Source organism: Corvus cornix, chromosome 3 (assembly GCF_000738735.6).
Source record: "Corvus cornix cornix isolate S_Up_H32 chromosome 3, ASM73873v5, whole genome shotgun sequence".
NCBI lineage: Eukaryota > Metazoa > Chordata > Aves > Passeriformes > Corvidae > Corvus > Corvus cornix.
The window spans coordinates 83,419,348-83,433,760 of record NC_047056.1 but is presented as its reverse complement, the minus strand read 5'-3'; the positions used below and the strand labels follow the sequence as shown (position 1 = coordinate 83,433,760).

At 40.3% G+C, this 14,413-nt stretch overlaps 1 protein-coding gene across 3 annotated transcripts in view; it reads right to left on the bottom strand.

Moving 5' to 3' along the window:
* Window positions 1-14,413, bottom strand: part of FILIP1 (filamin A interacting protein 1) — a 102,725-nt gene that overhangs the window by 62,196 nt on the left and 26,116 nt on the right. For 2 of the 3 annotated variants that reach the window (XM_010405233.4, XM_010405255.4), the window contains exon 2: window positions 12,021-12,159. The exons of the other annotated variant lie outside the window; for it this stretch is intronic. The gene's annotated coding sequence lies outside the window, so the exon portion shown is untranslated. The remainder of the gene's footprint in view (window positions 1-12,020; window positions 12,160-14,413) is intronic. 3 annotated transcript variants of the gene reach the window in all.

Here is a 14,413-nt window from a genome sequence, read left to right as displayed (position 1 = left end):
AAATATTTGAAAACTGTCTTGTATATGTTTTTCAGTGGAAAACAGATTATTATATTACAGTATATTCCGCTTAGTAACATGCTGTGTTAGGGATTTCTCTGTATTAAGATGACTCAACTTATAGACCTGAAGGTGCACAATTAATGTTAAATTTAACTTATGACTAGTTGAGACACATCATCAACCTGAAACATTGCATAATCAGCCAGATGCACTTAGCTGAATATGTTAGGCTTTGTGAAAGGTAGTGTGTCACACAGTCACATCATAACTCAAGACAGCCACTTTGATCCATCTGTCCTTGTAGGAGCTGAGATAACAATTCCTGAAGCCATGTAAAGACTGAGCAGTTGATTATAGGCTTCTCAACCTGTTAACAGAGAGACTAGGAATGCATATTTCAAGTGTGTTTATGCTCAATGTAAATCAACATAGGCCCACAAAGGACAGATGCAAAGTTATGTTTTTTCAAAATTCATTAAAACAGCAACAGAGCAGCTTAATCAACTGACCTGGTGTTTCGTATCATCTGGCTAATTAAAATATGATTGCTGTTAAAGGACATCAAACTTGTCCTCTTTCAAAATTTCTTTTAATCTTGTAGATTTATGTTGCAGCAAGCCTTACCTGACAGTAAGTGTGGCAGACAGTCTGCCACTCTTGGGGTCACTGCCCCTAACAGCCTTTCTTTGTGTGAAAGCCTGCCAAAATCAGAGTCATTCTAACACTTACTCTGTCTTCCCTTACGATGTTGATACTTTTTCAACTCATTATCCAAATGCAAAGGTGTCATGTGCTGAAGTCAGAGATGCAGGTGACTGAGGCTTAACTTTGTATGGCTACAGAAAGGGCCAAGGTTTTGATATTCACACAGTAATTTCCAAGGAGTTTAAGGGCCAAAATCAATGGCATGATCCAGCTGTTGTGCAGTGCTCTAGGAATATAAAGCAGCTGTAAGGATGACTGAGTTTTAATTAGAGCAGCATGAAGTAGCCAGGACATACCAGTGATCTTGGCTGAAATACTGTGTGCTGGAAAGGAGTGCTTAGTATTATTGTTTTGGATATCCGTCCGCATTTCTGATGGCATCACAATAAAGAAAAAAAGTTTCTGAGCAGTTGCATGACATTATTTCAAATATCCAAATCCCAAAACTTTGCTTATCTGTTGTTTCACCCAGGTCCCAAAACTGATTCTGGGGACACTGCCAGTCTAACACTGGTAACAAATGACCTCCTGCTGTCAGTCCTGATCACATGTCCGTATCTTACAGCATTCCTGATCTGCTGAAGGGATTGTGTTCCCTGAAGAAATAGCTCATATGATTTATAACAGTTTTAGCATTTAACTCTACTTTTTTTTTTCCAACCCTTATCATATTGCATATTAAACTGGAAACTTTTCCTAACAGTTTCCAGTCAAACAAGAAGACTTTATGTGGTCAGTCACCTTGATTTTGACATTTATTGGCTGTTCATTTCAATATGTGCTCACAGCACTGGTACTCGGCATGGGAACTCTTCAGCCCCTCCTCTGGTTCAGTCATTTGTTAAGCTTTATGCACAAAGGACAAATGCTATGATTATTTACTTGAGTCTGTATTGTTGTTCTGGGCATGGATCCTTCAGTTTTCACAAGTTAGAATCCACACAAGATTTTATGAAATAACCTTTATGTTAGTTTTACTGACATCAGGAGGAAATCTGTGAGGAATTTGCTGAGTAGGATGTCAGGAGAGGACAGGCTGCATGCTATTCCAAGTCTTTTCCCCGCTGATGGCAATTTGTTCTCCCTAAAGCTCTTGAAATGGCAGGTTAGATAAGGCTCTGTTACTAGTGCTGTTAGAATCAGCAAAGGGGTTCTTTGAACTTAATGTGTAGTCCCTCTTGCTAATTGGACATGATGATTTTGGCTCCATAGCACTTTCCCTTAAAATAATAATAACATTATAATACACAGACACACAAAAAAGCTGATTTAAAGCCATGATATGGTTGTTGCCATTGGCAATAAATTGGTCATCTGGATCTCAGTTGCAGGTCTAACTGATTAGGATATTACATGAAAGTGCTGGGTTTCTGACAGGCTAACAAAGTGTTGTAGGGACAGTGCAATTGAGTTAGTGAACCAAAACTGGAATTTGTTTCTCTGCTGTGGCTTTGGGGACTGTATCTTTCAGAGGCTCTGCTGTGCAGAAATTTGGAGTGGGGCAAAGTGATGTGCAGAAGTTCCCGGTACACAGGTTTGATTGCGGAGAACTCAAGCACTAAGCAAGCCAAATCTCTGCCCAGTGATTACCAATCAATATATAGCACTAGGAGTGAAAAATAACTTAAATATACTCAAACTGGAGACCAAATAATATAAAACCTCCACCAGATCTGAAACACCCCACAAATGATGAGGAGAGCTAGAAAAAATTGTAAATAGTATCAGTCTGTATCTGAAAGTGAAAAGAAAAAGAAAAAGAAAAGAAAAGAAAAGAAAAAAGAAAAGACAAGAAAAGAAAAGAAAAGAAAAGGAGAAAAAATGAGAAAGAAAAAGAAAGAGAAAAAGAAAAAGAAGAAAAAGGAAAAGAAAAGAAAAGGAAAAGGAAAAGGAAAAGGAAAAGGAAAAGGAAAAGGAAAAGGAAAAAAAAGAAAAAGAAAAAGAAAAAAGAAAAAGACCTTCTCAATATCAGAAGGAGAGGAGGATGGGGGCATCAAATTGACCTTGTTGGCTTGGAAGTCCTCAGCAAGGACCACCTCAGATGGGAATGGATGGCTTTAGCTCCACGGGATCTGGATAGCCACAACTGAGTTTACGTGGCTTCAGTGGTAGGACTTTCACAGGACAATCAGGTAGAGATACAACTGTTCATACCACCTTGGAGGCTGATGAAAATTATTAGTTTTTGTATTGGTTATTCCAGGTCATTTTCATGGACTCTGCAGATGTTCATTATTATTATTTTGTCTGACTTGAATAAATTAAAGACTCACATTCCCAAATGGTTGTGATAGGACCGGGTACGACCTGTGGCTGCACTGAAAGAGCAATGCTGCGCAGTTGGACTTGGATGCTGCATGAAGCAGACTCTGGATTTGACAGACTCTGTGTCTGGCTCTGGATTGTGTCAGAACCTGGATTGTGAACAAACCAGGCCAAGGGAATGCAGACCTCATTCTTGGTTTTGCTTTTGCAGATGACTCCTCTGTTTGTTTCAGTCATGATGGTCAGAGGAGAGTGATAAACCAAATGACTAATACAATGAAGAACAGAACAAATATCTGCCCTTAGCAATCCTGGAGTTTCCTGAATTTCTAAATTTTCGTGCCTAAAGTATTAATCCATTGTGCTGTCTAACCCTCCCCCAGTCTCTTGTCCTCATATGCATCATGACTTGATTTGAGCAAACAAGAAAAGGTCTTTGTTCCTTTTGACAATGTTATACTTTGCCAATGTTCTTTTGTGAGAGCACATGTTTGCTGCTTGCCCTTCTTATTGGACTATTGGCACAGGGCTATGGATACTCTCTGAATCAGGACAATACTCAGTAAACAGCTTGAATAACCAAACCACAGGGCTGTAATTCCTATACAGACTAGGAGAGGACCTGTGGCTAGTCTAGCTATGTAACACCACTCTTGCCTTCATCCTTTCACCTGGTCTGCTTGCTGCCCTGGAAAGGTGTTTGTCATACAGTTGTTAGGAGGAGCAGCATCCCAGCACCTCAGTGCTGAGCCTCCTGCACTGAAAAAGAAATATTTGTTTCATCCTGTTGCCACTGCTGCCATAGTGGGGTTTGCTGTTTGCAAGTAGTGTAAAAAATAGCAAAGTTAGAGCAGACACACTTGCTGAGGTACAGCATGAGAATCAGCAAAACCTTTTTGCTTTATCAAAGGCTCACTTTTTAGCTTCTAAAATTGATTCTTTTAATAGTGGGGCATAGCAACACATGGACTATGTTCACCAAGGACTATATTAACATTAGTTCCGTTGTTTGAAAAGAAAAGACAAGACAGGAATAAGCACAAATGTACTCTCATGAAGAAAATAAATAGATTTCTGAAAATTCCATATCCAGGTGTCTTTCTGAATAAGTATAATCTGTGTGAAAGCAGAAAAGGATTTCACAAATATTAAAAGAGGAAACCCAGTCATCACTAAGGCAGATTTATACCACTTTAACTCCATTTTCTTAATTCCAAGGTAAACTCTTCTCTAGCTAAATTATGGCACAGATTTACAAAGAACAGAGTTTATGCTGGTATAATTCCATTAATTTTGTCATTTTCAGGAAAACTTGTGGTTTCATCCAGAATACTTTTACGTGAGTAATGCATGCTAACCAACTAAGGAGTAACATAGACTTGTTTCACAAAGATTCATGTTTCCCAGGCTTCATCTGGAAAAACATCTTGGATGCATGAGGCATGAGGAATGATAAGCTATTAGATCATCACTGAGTCAAAAAAATAAACTTTTATATATCACTCTACCCATGTTTTGATTACTGTGCTTCCCAGCTGCCAGAAAGTACAAACAGGAGTCACAGAGGAGACAGTTCAAGTAGCTGACACCACTAGACAAACATGCCACTAGGTCTGATGAGGGCTGAGACATTTATTCTCTGGAGTGGCCGTGTGGCTGAAAGGGACTAGCCAGGAGCAAGGAAGGTGGCAGCAGTGCCAACTGCCTGCAGTGCAGCCTTTCTAACCCGTTTCAGCTGAGCTGGGAGACAAGGACTAATCAGCCCTCTTTCCAGCCCACTGGGGAGTCCAGTGCCCGGGAATACCTCTGATTTGAAGGAAAATGGATCTTTGGAGAAAAGTAATGCTGCTGCTTTCTGGGACCTTGCACCCAGCTGATGAAGCCTGTCTTGAGACACAGCCACTCTCAGAGCACTGGATTGAGCACTGTGCCCAATCATGATTTCTCACATATTGTTTTACAGCTTTCTGCTCCTTTGAGTTAACCCATTTCAAATCAAACTGTGAACTTCACATGAAGACAACGCTAGCAATGTCACCATTAGTTCCAGTCCAAACCTACTAAACATTTGTTTTATCACCTGACAGCCAGAACGTGCCTGGAAAATGGTAAGAGAGGTGATGCAGATTAGCTGGCCTACCAAAGATTTTTCACTCCTGCAGTTGGGAAATATCTGGTGTTAGGTAAGCACTGGTCATTTCTTTTTGCTGGCAGCAGAGAACCAAGCTGATAACCCACAAGGTGCAATACGCTGTGGACATAGGAAACACACTCTAGTATCTCTAGTAAGTAGTTTCTAAAGACCACTGCTCCTGTAGTTTCTAAAGACCACTGTCTCCTGCCAGGACGGTAGAAAACTGCTGAGAGCAGCAGCACACAGGAGCAGGTTGAAAATCATCACAGGTCTTGCCTTGTTCCTATCCTTACTATGACCGACCAAAATACCTAAAAGTGATATATCACTAAGGGAACACAGGGTGGAAGCTAAAGTCATTCCGTGGGCCTTGCAAGCCTGCTTTAACCTAGGAATGAACCAGGGGGCAAACAGCAAATACAATTAGGAAATGAGGAAGCCCTTAGCTCTCTGCAAAATAAGTTTCAACTTTTCACTTTAAAATTACTTTTTATTTCAAAATTAAGTCATATTTTTCACAAGTAGGAGATGAGACAAAAATATTAATGTCCCAAAAGCAAACTCAAAGCTTTCAATAGAGGTAAACTTTTGCTGTCTCTTTCTGACCTGATGTGGATCTTGAATGTGTGTTCTTTTTAGTAGCCATAGTTTGCACAGCTCTGGTTTTTCTGAAACCAGTAAACTACTGCTACATTTTAATAATTTATTTTTCTGTTGTTTCAAAAAAAAAAACCAAAAATAATCACAATGTAGATACCCTTAAAGATTTCACAGCAAAGGGAAAAATATTCGTCAGAGGACCTGTATCTTCTACAAATATAGTCTCCAAGAGACAACAGTGCAAAAAAAAAACATCTGCAGCATCTCAAATTTCAACTGTCAACCAAAGCAGGGAGCAAGTTCCAAATCTCTGTCAGTGACTCCTTTGTAGGAAGTTTCAGTTGTTGATAGACATGGAGTACCAGCTTGCACATGAATGCCTTGTCATCTGGTGAGATGTGAATTTAACCCCCTCCATTAGACTGGGCTGCCTTCCACCTCCCAAAAGGTTCCTCCTCTGTGAAGTTTAATTGGTTTCAAAACAGGGAGTTAAAAATAGTCTCTGGTACCAAACTTGCCCTTGAATTTCACTATCAATTTTGGTGGTTTTACAATAATATTTTTCCCACTGGGGAAAAAAAAAAGGAATTCTCTGGCTACATGTATACTGGAGATTAACCATGTCCAGGACTCCTCTCCGACTGTGAGGCCAGCTGTCCTGGAAAATACTTCAGACTCTTAAGCCCTCTTAGCATCCATGACATGTTGGCTGCATCCACACTGCCCACTGGGAATTGCTCCTAGCCCATGCTGACTCCTGAAACATGCTCTCAAATGGATCAGGAGGGTGTTAAATGGCCTGGCCAGAAGAGTGCCAAGGACCACTCCAAGAGTTTAGCATGAGTACAGGCATTCGCCTTCCAGTATCTACGCTCATGCCCTGTCACTGTTTAATTTACAACTTTTCCTTTCCACAGCCTTTACAAACAGAGGAAATGGAAAACTAATCAGCCATGTAAAAGGAAAGTGCAACTCACCATAAATACACAGTCCGGAGAGACAAAATAAGCAGTGGGTGGTGGGAAAACAGAAAAAAATCCGAATTTTTCAAGTCAGGTCAAGGCACGCAGAACTCAATTACTTATTCTAGAGGCATATTTTTAAGTTGCTACTGAGGGATGTTTGGGAGATAGAGTGGTTCAGCAGGAGTCGGGAAGAGATGAGGAAGCTGAAGCAGAGAGAGGTTGCACAGCATCCCCACTTCACACCAGGCTTATCCTGGCTTTTGCTGGGCTTGGTGGCACAAATTTTGAGCTCTTCTGCTTCATGTCACTGATAAGGGGACTAGCTCTGTGAGGCTGCAGAATGGTCCTTGCATTATTCAAAGCCCTGCCCTTCACTTGCCATTACTGTTTGCAAAGAGGTAAAAGGAAAGGAGAGTCTTACTTCATTCCTGGCAGTGCCAGCCCAGTGACTGTCATTATTTCCCAGTAATCCTGCAGGTTTTCCACTGACTTCAGAAGTTGTGGCAAAGAAAGTAAAGAAGTAAATGTCAGCCTAACTGATTTAAATAATACCAATGCCTCATGCTGACAGGGAGCTGCACAAAAACCTGCAGATACCTCACCTGGGCATTGGGAACGGCCTCAGCCACTTTAATAGCTTTCACTTTTAGAAACCGTATTTGCATGCCTCGTCTAATTTCATGGTTTCAAAATCCCTAGATAACAACTTCTTCACTCGAAAAGAATGAAGTTAAAGAGTTATCCTGCATGTACAGGTTGAACTGGTTTTGATGGGTATTTTAACAGCCTTTCAATGTTAATCTGCTTAAATCTTCACCTGGCTTTTTAATTCAGAGCAAAAATTCAGGCTAAGCTGAAAACACAGCATAGTTACTTTGACTAAGGAAGGAAAGGAGAAAGAAGAAGCAAATAAATATCTCTGCATGGGCTTGGTCTTGCATTAGCATTACTAAAATTACATGCTGCCAGATTCTTTAATGTCTGTGATGTCTAAAATCCAGTTTCACCAGGGATAAAACCTAAGTGAATTGTGTTTGTCTTGTTGCAACTAGCCAAACACCCTACCTTTCTTAACTTTTAAAAAAGGGTTGAATTTTCTTTGTTTTCCTCTAGGATAGAGTAAAATATCCTCAGCTGCTTTTCTTAGAAAGTAATTTCAGTTTAGAGCCATGGAAAGATATTAAAAAGAGCTCCAACAAATGGAGTGGGTGTTTTACAAGCCTACGTGAAGTTAAAATTGTCTGCACTGGTATAAATTCACACTGAGCAGCTTTAAGTATTTCACTTGTGTCACTTAGGTCTCATCCATAATCTGTAGTGTCTTTGAAATGGAGCCTGAGCTCTCTGAGGCTATGTTAGGACTTCAGGCCTGTCGTCCTCCTCAGTAATGCAGCTCCAGTGACCACTGCTAAAGCCCACCATGACTCCTTTTTATCAGGGACAGCGTCCCCTGATTTTCTTCCCATGGTAAAAGGTGCTGGGTAGAGGATGGTGTTGTTCCAGTCTCCCTGTAAGAGGACATGGCTGGAGGATTCCACTGCATTCTGACCCTGGGAGGTCTCAGTTTTGCCCCTCTGAGTCAGTCCTAGTCTCTCTAAAGAGGTTGTGCCCTTAATTTGGGCACATCAGTGAACCGACTGATAAACTGGGGCTGGATCCAGAAATGCATCATCACAAAGGCCGACTTTTCTGATGGGTGGGGAGGCACTAGCAGGTATTTGGCACCTCGTTATCAGCATCTGACACAGTGTCACACTTGGTGGCAAATGTTTAGGACACGACAGAGGCTGTGGGACTGCGTCCACCCCTCACAGTCCCTGCTATAACCAACCCTGACAACTTCGTATTAATGAAATCACGAACTCAAGTGACTCGTGCTGTTGGGATGGATTTTCTAGAAGGCATCAGACCTCTGCTGGAGGTATACTTCTGCCTGAGAGGGGCAGAGAACCCAGTATTTCTAACAAGCATTGAAAACAGTCAAAAGGTGACCCTTACTGAGCTCCCTAACTGGGAAATGAGCTCATTTGATTCTCCAGCCACAACCTCTCATGCTAAACTCTTTTCTTGGGAGAAAGAGTGCAGGAATTTGGCCATAATTGTACAAAACAACTACTTTAAGAAAGAGCAATAATAAATGGATCTACATTAGCTTTCTTTTAGTTAGAGAAACTAGAGACTAATTTTTATTAATGAAAAATATGAAAAAAATTAATAATAAAATTTTCAAGTTCCTATTTCATATGAGGACCTGTATGACAAAAGCAGTGGGGATCTCAGTGTTGCTGAAGGGAATTGGTGGGTATCTCTAAATATTAAGGCATCATTGGATCTTGGAATACAAATTTAAAAGAGCAATTTGACATTTCACAATAATGTCAAAATTTTGGTCACCATCCAAAAAAAAAAAAAAAGAGAGAGAGGAGAGAGGTGGCATACAGAGATGGCATATTATTGGTAGATCAGGTAAGAAAGCAGCATATAAGTACACCACTGTTCTTCTTTATTTAGTGAAAAGCTGTCTGACCCAGCAGTTATGTAATATCTCAGCATTCCGTATTTGTTCCCTTAAATATTTTTCATGTGCCTTCAAGGAAGTTTAGGTGATTGAGAAATTACTTTGGGCTGCTTCTCCTGTGTGGTGGACCCAGTGCCTTGGCAAGGACCTGGTGCTGTTGCTGCTGGCAGCTCTGTTATATCTTGGCTCTGCTGGGACCAAGCTGTGATTGGGAAAAGGAAGATTAGCCAGTTTTCCTCCTTTGAGGAAGCAAATCCACCTCTTGTCATATTAAAGGTGCCATACTTAGTTATCATAAGAAACAAGATGTAAGAGAGTATTCTCGTCTGTTTGTTTCACATTTCATTTACTGTGAGAATTACCAGTGAGAATAAACCTCACTCAGGTTTCTATGCCAAGTGAAAGTGTCTAAGTGAGCTTTCAGTACCACTGCTTGCTCCTTAGTACTCACTGCAGAGACCACAGATAAGAGCTTTTCCTTATCTGCATTTGTCCACATGCAGACTGCATGAATTTCAGAGGTAAGAGAGTTTTTTACAGACCTGCCCAGATGAAAGTTAAAGGGCAGCTCTCCAGAGCATCCAATAGCCAACTGGTAATCACAGCTGTCCCAAAAAAGCAAGCTCAAACTAAACAGTTGAGCCTCCACTGTATATATACTGAAAATATTTCCCAATGCTTTCAGAAAAGTCAGAACAAAGGCCTCATGTTGAATGAATATTGCCTTACTTTTAGTAATTAAGAATATTATATATCTTTAAACCTGAAAGACTCTGCTAAATGAAATTGAATTCGAGGAATACATACACCCTATGCCTCCATATTAAATTGTGTAACTCATTTAATCAAAATAAATTCAAAAACATGGTATTCTACTAAATCTTTTCAATTCATCCTGCGCAACACCACTGACTGCAAAAAAAACCCTACATAAATTTAAAACCAAAAAATTAAAAAATCAGTCAGCAGTTTGTCAGTTGATTCTAGGCCTGCAAAACCACCCTGATATGAAATGGCCATAGAACTTAGAGAAACTCTGCACAGCTAGCAGATGGCCATGGGCTCAACCTAAGGTATCTGTCAGGCTTGCAAAAAATCTTTATTCTGATTGTACTTACTGGTACTGTTATTACTTTTTGCCATCAAGAAAAACAAAAGCCTGCATGAAAAAGTGCTCAGCAGCACATCCCAGTGTTGTGGAATGACTTGGCTGCAGCACCAGATTTCCAGGCACTAGAATTCACCTGGCCATAGCCTGCGGAACACCAAGGATTCGACACACCTTGGACTTGTTGAAATAAGCATATGTGTCAAAGACAAAGGATTACAGTTAAAGCGATAGGAAAGCCTAGAAAATAAAAATATTGGGAGAACTCAACACTTAGACTTATGGTACAAAAGTCATGGACTGGTGTGGCAAGTCCCTTGTCCTCTGCTCAGCTGGGGTGCAACACAAGGTCTCACAAAGGATTTCTGCAGGTAGCCAAATACATGACATTACCATTCAAGTAAGCAAGAACAAAGCTGGGGAACTCTGTGTAAATACTTGTTACTGACTGATCTCTTACACCTTGATGATGCATTTCTATAAAGGAAATAAACCCAAAAAATTGTTCTTCTCTTTGTATATTCAAAAAAGCTGAGAAGTGCAATTCTATTAGTCTTGCTCAAACCTCAGAGAAACGTTTCTAAATATCTATAAAGGCAAATATTAAATAAATGGTTTGCTGAAATAATGCAACAGTTATGGGACTTCATAACACATGCATATTTTTAAAAGAAAGAAAGAAAATACTGGAGGGGGGGAGTAATTTTTTTTTTTGTTAATTGTTTTGAAGTCCATAACTAGAAACACATCATTACCAGTTTGTACTCACATCAACTTTATATCAGAGAAAAGTTTTGTTTGCATAACATTGACAGTAACTATATAAATTTAAGAAAGCAAGTAACTTATGCCAAGTTAATGTCAATTAGCATATGAATGACAATTTAAGGAGGATTATATGATGTATTGCAGGTTTGAAACAACTAAAAATAGAAAAGCTATACAAGCCATAAAAATTGCACAATGTACAACTTTCAGTTCCAGGAAGATTGTGTTTGCAGTCCTTGACTTCAAATGGAGTTGCTTTCTGACTGTTGGGACAGATCTTCTGGGGCCATAATTAATACAGACAGTCCCAAGCTTTCCAAATGACTCAGACGTTTAAAAATATGATATGATATTTGGCTTAAAGTTGTGAAATTTTTATAAAATCATTTAGTATTTGCCTTCCAGTTTTTGAGCTGGTTTCACAGTTTCAAAGTATGTTCTAGCACCTTGAGGAACTTTAAAACTGGAAATAAAGAATCCTGTATAACCAATGTGATACTAGCAATGGGGCTTTTAAAAGACAGGAAAAATCCAAGATGATTAATGTGAGACATGCAATATGGTCATAGAATTCCATGGTGCCTGCTGCAGAGTTCCTTGTTACACTAAGTCCTTACCTCAGGATGCTTATTTTTAACTTATCATGCAAAAAAATTCAGAGAAAATTATGTGCATTCAGGATGTCCTTGGGAATCCTCGACAGTCCCCAAGGGCTTTAACAGCTCTGCAGTTCAGATGAGCCTTTGAAAAACTTTTGGTTTTCATGTTCACATTTTCATGTTTTGAAATAAGTCCTTTTGGTTGCCTCCTGGAGCTGACATCTGCAGAAAGCTCAGGATTGCTTTCCAGCCATGCTATTGCAACATCATGTCCTGAATGTTATTTATTTAGGAGTGTGGCTCCACCTGGGAGCTCCTGCTTGTCGGCAGAACAGCCCATGGTGTGCAGTAATACCTGTGTCGAGGGATGCTTCCAGGGCAGGGGCTTCGCTAGAAGCTAGGTCCGGAGGGGCGAGGAGGGAGTCGAGGGTAGAGATGTCCCTGTGCCATCGCTCTGCTGCTCCCCTGAGGCTGACTGGGGTCCCTGCTGCTCCCTAGAGAAGAGATAAGGCTCAGGGGCCGCACACCAGGACAAAGAGAGAAGCAGCATGTTCTGCTTGTCTGCCAGCTAGCCAGCAGGCCAGCTAGAAAACACAGGATTCCAGATTTCAAGTGGCTTGAAAATACTTATATTTTTTATTTAGAGACTCCCATTGTCTTTATCCATGTGTTTCCAAAGCCATGACAGTGCACAGTGGCCTGAAGAATCCAGAATACACGAGGTGAGGCATTTGCAGCTATGATCCAGTACACCAACCAGGTGGTGAAACCTCACACTCCCTTTGCCTCCAAAGAGCTGCTATCACAAGTCACAGCTTTCTGCCGTAATTTGGCAATCAACACCAAGAAACCCCCTCCATCCCAAAAAAAGCATCCATAATGAGGGAAGGAAAAAGCTGGTAGGTGATGTGCTGGGTTCCTCATTGAGTCAAGCAGTTCTGCAGAATATGTGCAGTGCAATGACACGACATGGTGAAATGACAGCAGAGTATTAATGACACTGCAGGCACTCTGCAGAGTTCTGTCTGCTCAGTGGGAACACAGGACTCCTGTGGCTGGCCGAGCTGGCCAACCTGCAGCACAGCAAGAGATGCAGACTGGTTTCTTTCACAGCCCACAAAGCAAACAAAGGAAGGCTGGGAACATGGTGACAACTCCAAATTGTATGGAGGTACAGAAGACATGCAGGGAACTAGGAGCTTTGTGCCAGGAGAGCTGGGGATGTTACAGGGCATATGGGGATCAGAGCCATCACACTGGAGGGAGGCAGGGTCTCATGTTGATAAAAGCTCATTCTTGCATTTGATTAGTTTGCATAAACAAACAGAATTGTGGATTCCCTGAATTCTGCCCTGACCCTCTTGACTGAGCAGCATGGTTACGGCATAAACAAAGTTTTGCAGGTGAAGCACACTCCAAAGACAGCTGGCATGGAAACATCATAGCCAGTGGGTCTGGGCAGTGCTGTGTCCAGGCAGGCTCAGTGGCAGGACTGGTGGGGCCACAGAGTTTCTGAGGGCCGTGAGACCATGGAGGTCTTTCCTGGGCAAGCAGACCATGGTGTTCTGGGAAGCTGTGATCTTTTAAAAAAAAACAGCAACAATTTTGTTCAACTCTACAAACTGACTGATATTTAAATAATTTATATAATTCTAATAACAATATAGTCATACAAGGAACATTACCATTTAAGGAACAAAGCAGGACTACTGCAGTATCTAAGTTAATAGCAGTCAGAACTGTGTATTAACCATTTGCTCCTTATTTCTTAACAAACTGTATGTGAATTCTTGCAAAATAGTAAGTATCAACTTCGTATTTGTATCTTTTTTTTTCCTTGTCCTGAATGGAAAGAACAAGATCTATTGGATTATGAACAATATAAGGAGAGATACAGTAATGAAATCTTAACCAGCTCTAACACAGTTAAATTGGTGCATACATATTAAGGAAAACTTAGCTTTACATGAAGGTTATTTTATTGATAAATATTTTCGTTTTCTAGAAAATTTGCTTAGGGAACTTCAGTCTTGAGCAACTACTTCTTGGAAAAGATTGAGCACTTACCCATCTATTTATTTATTTATGAATAGCAGAAAACTTTTCCTATATGTGCAAGAATTCAGGTTAACATGCTGTTATACCCACAAGCCCTGAATCACATCTCTCATGACAATTTACAAGAAGCAAAATAGAGATAACTTGTATGAGGCACATGGGATTTACAGCAGTTAATTCTTTGCCCTCTGAAAAGTTTATCCTTCAAAAAAATTCAGTGACAGTTTTCTCATTAATTTGAATGGAGGAAGGATCAGGACTACTGCCTTTAAAGGTTAATGTGCAACTATCTAGATCTGAAAAAAGAAAATGAGTCATGTTTCACAATGAAGAGCTGAATTTTCAGTGCAATTTACACAATGTAGGAAACAAAGAAGAGTTTGCTGTCAACTAGTGCATACTAATTATTAAGATGCAAAAGGGATGGACCAAGGCTTAGTAGGTCAAATTCTGACTTCATTTGCCTTTACTCTTCAGAGTTTAAAGATGTTACTCTGGATTTCCATCAGCCTAAATGAGATTGAAATCTGATGTTCTGTAAGCAGAAAAGTGGCATTATTCACAATTCGCAGAAACCTTGTTCACAGAAGACATTGTATAAAAATAGGCCCCTAAGGGTACTTTCCTTCCACTGTTGATTGTTTTAAAATAATTTTACAAGTGTAGTAACTGCACCTATATCTTCCCAAG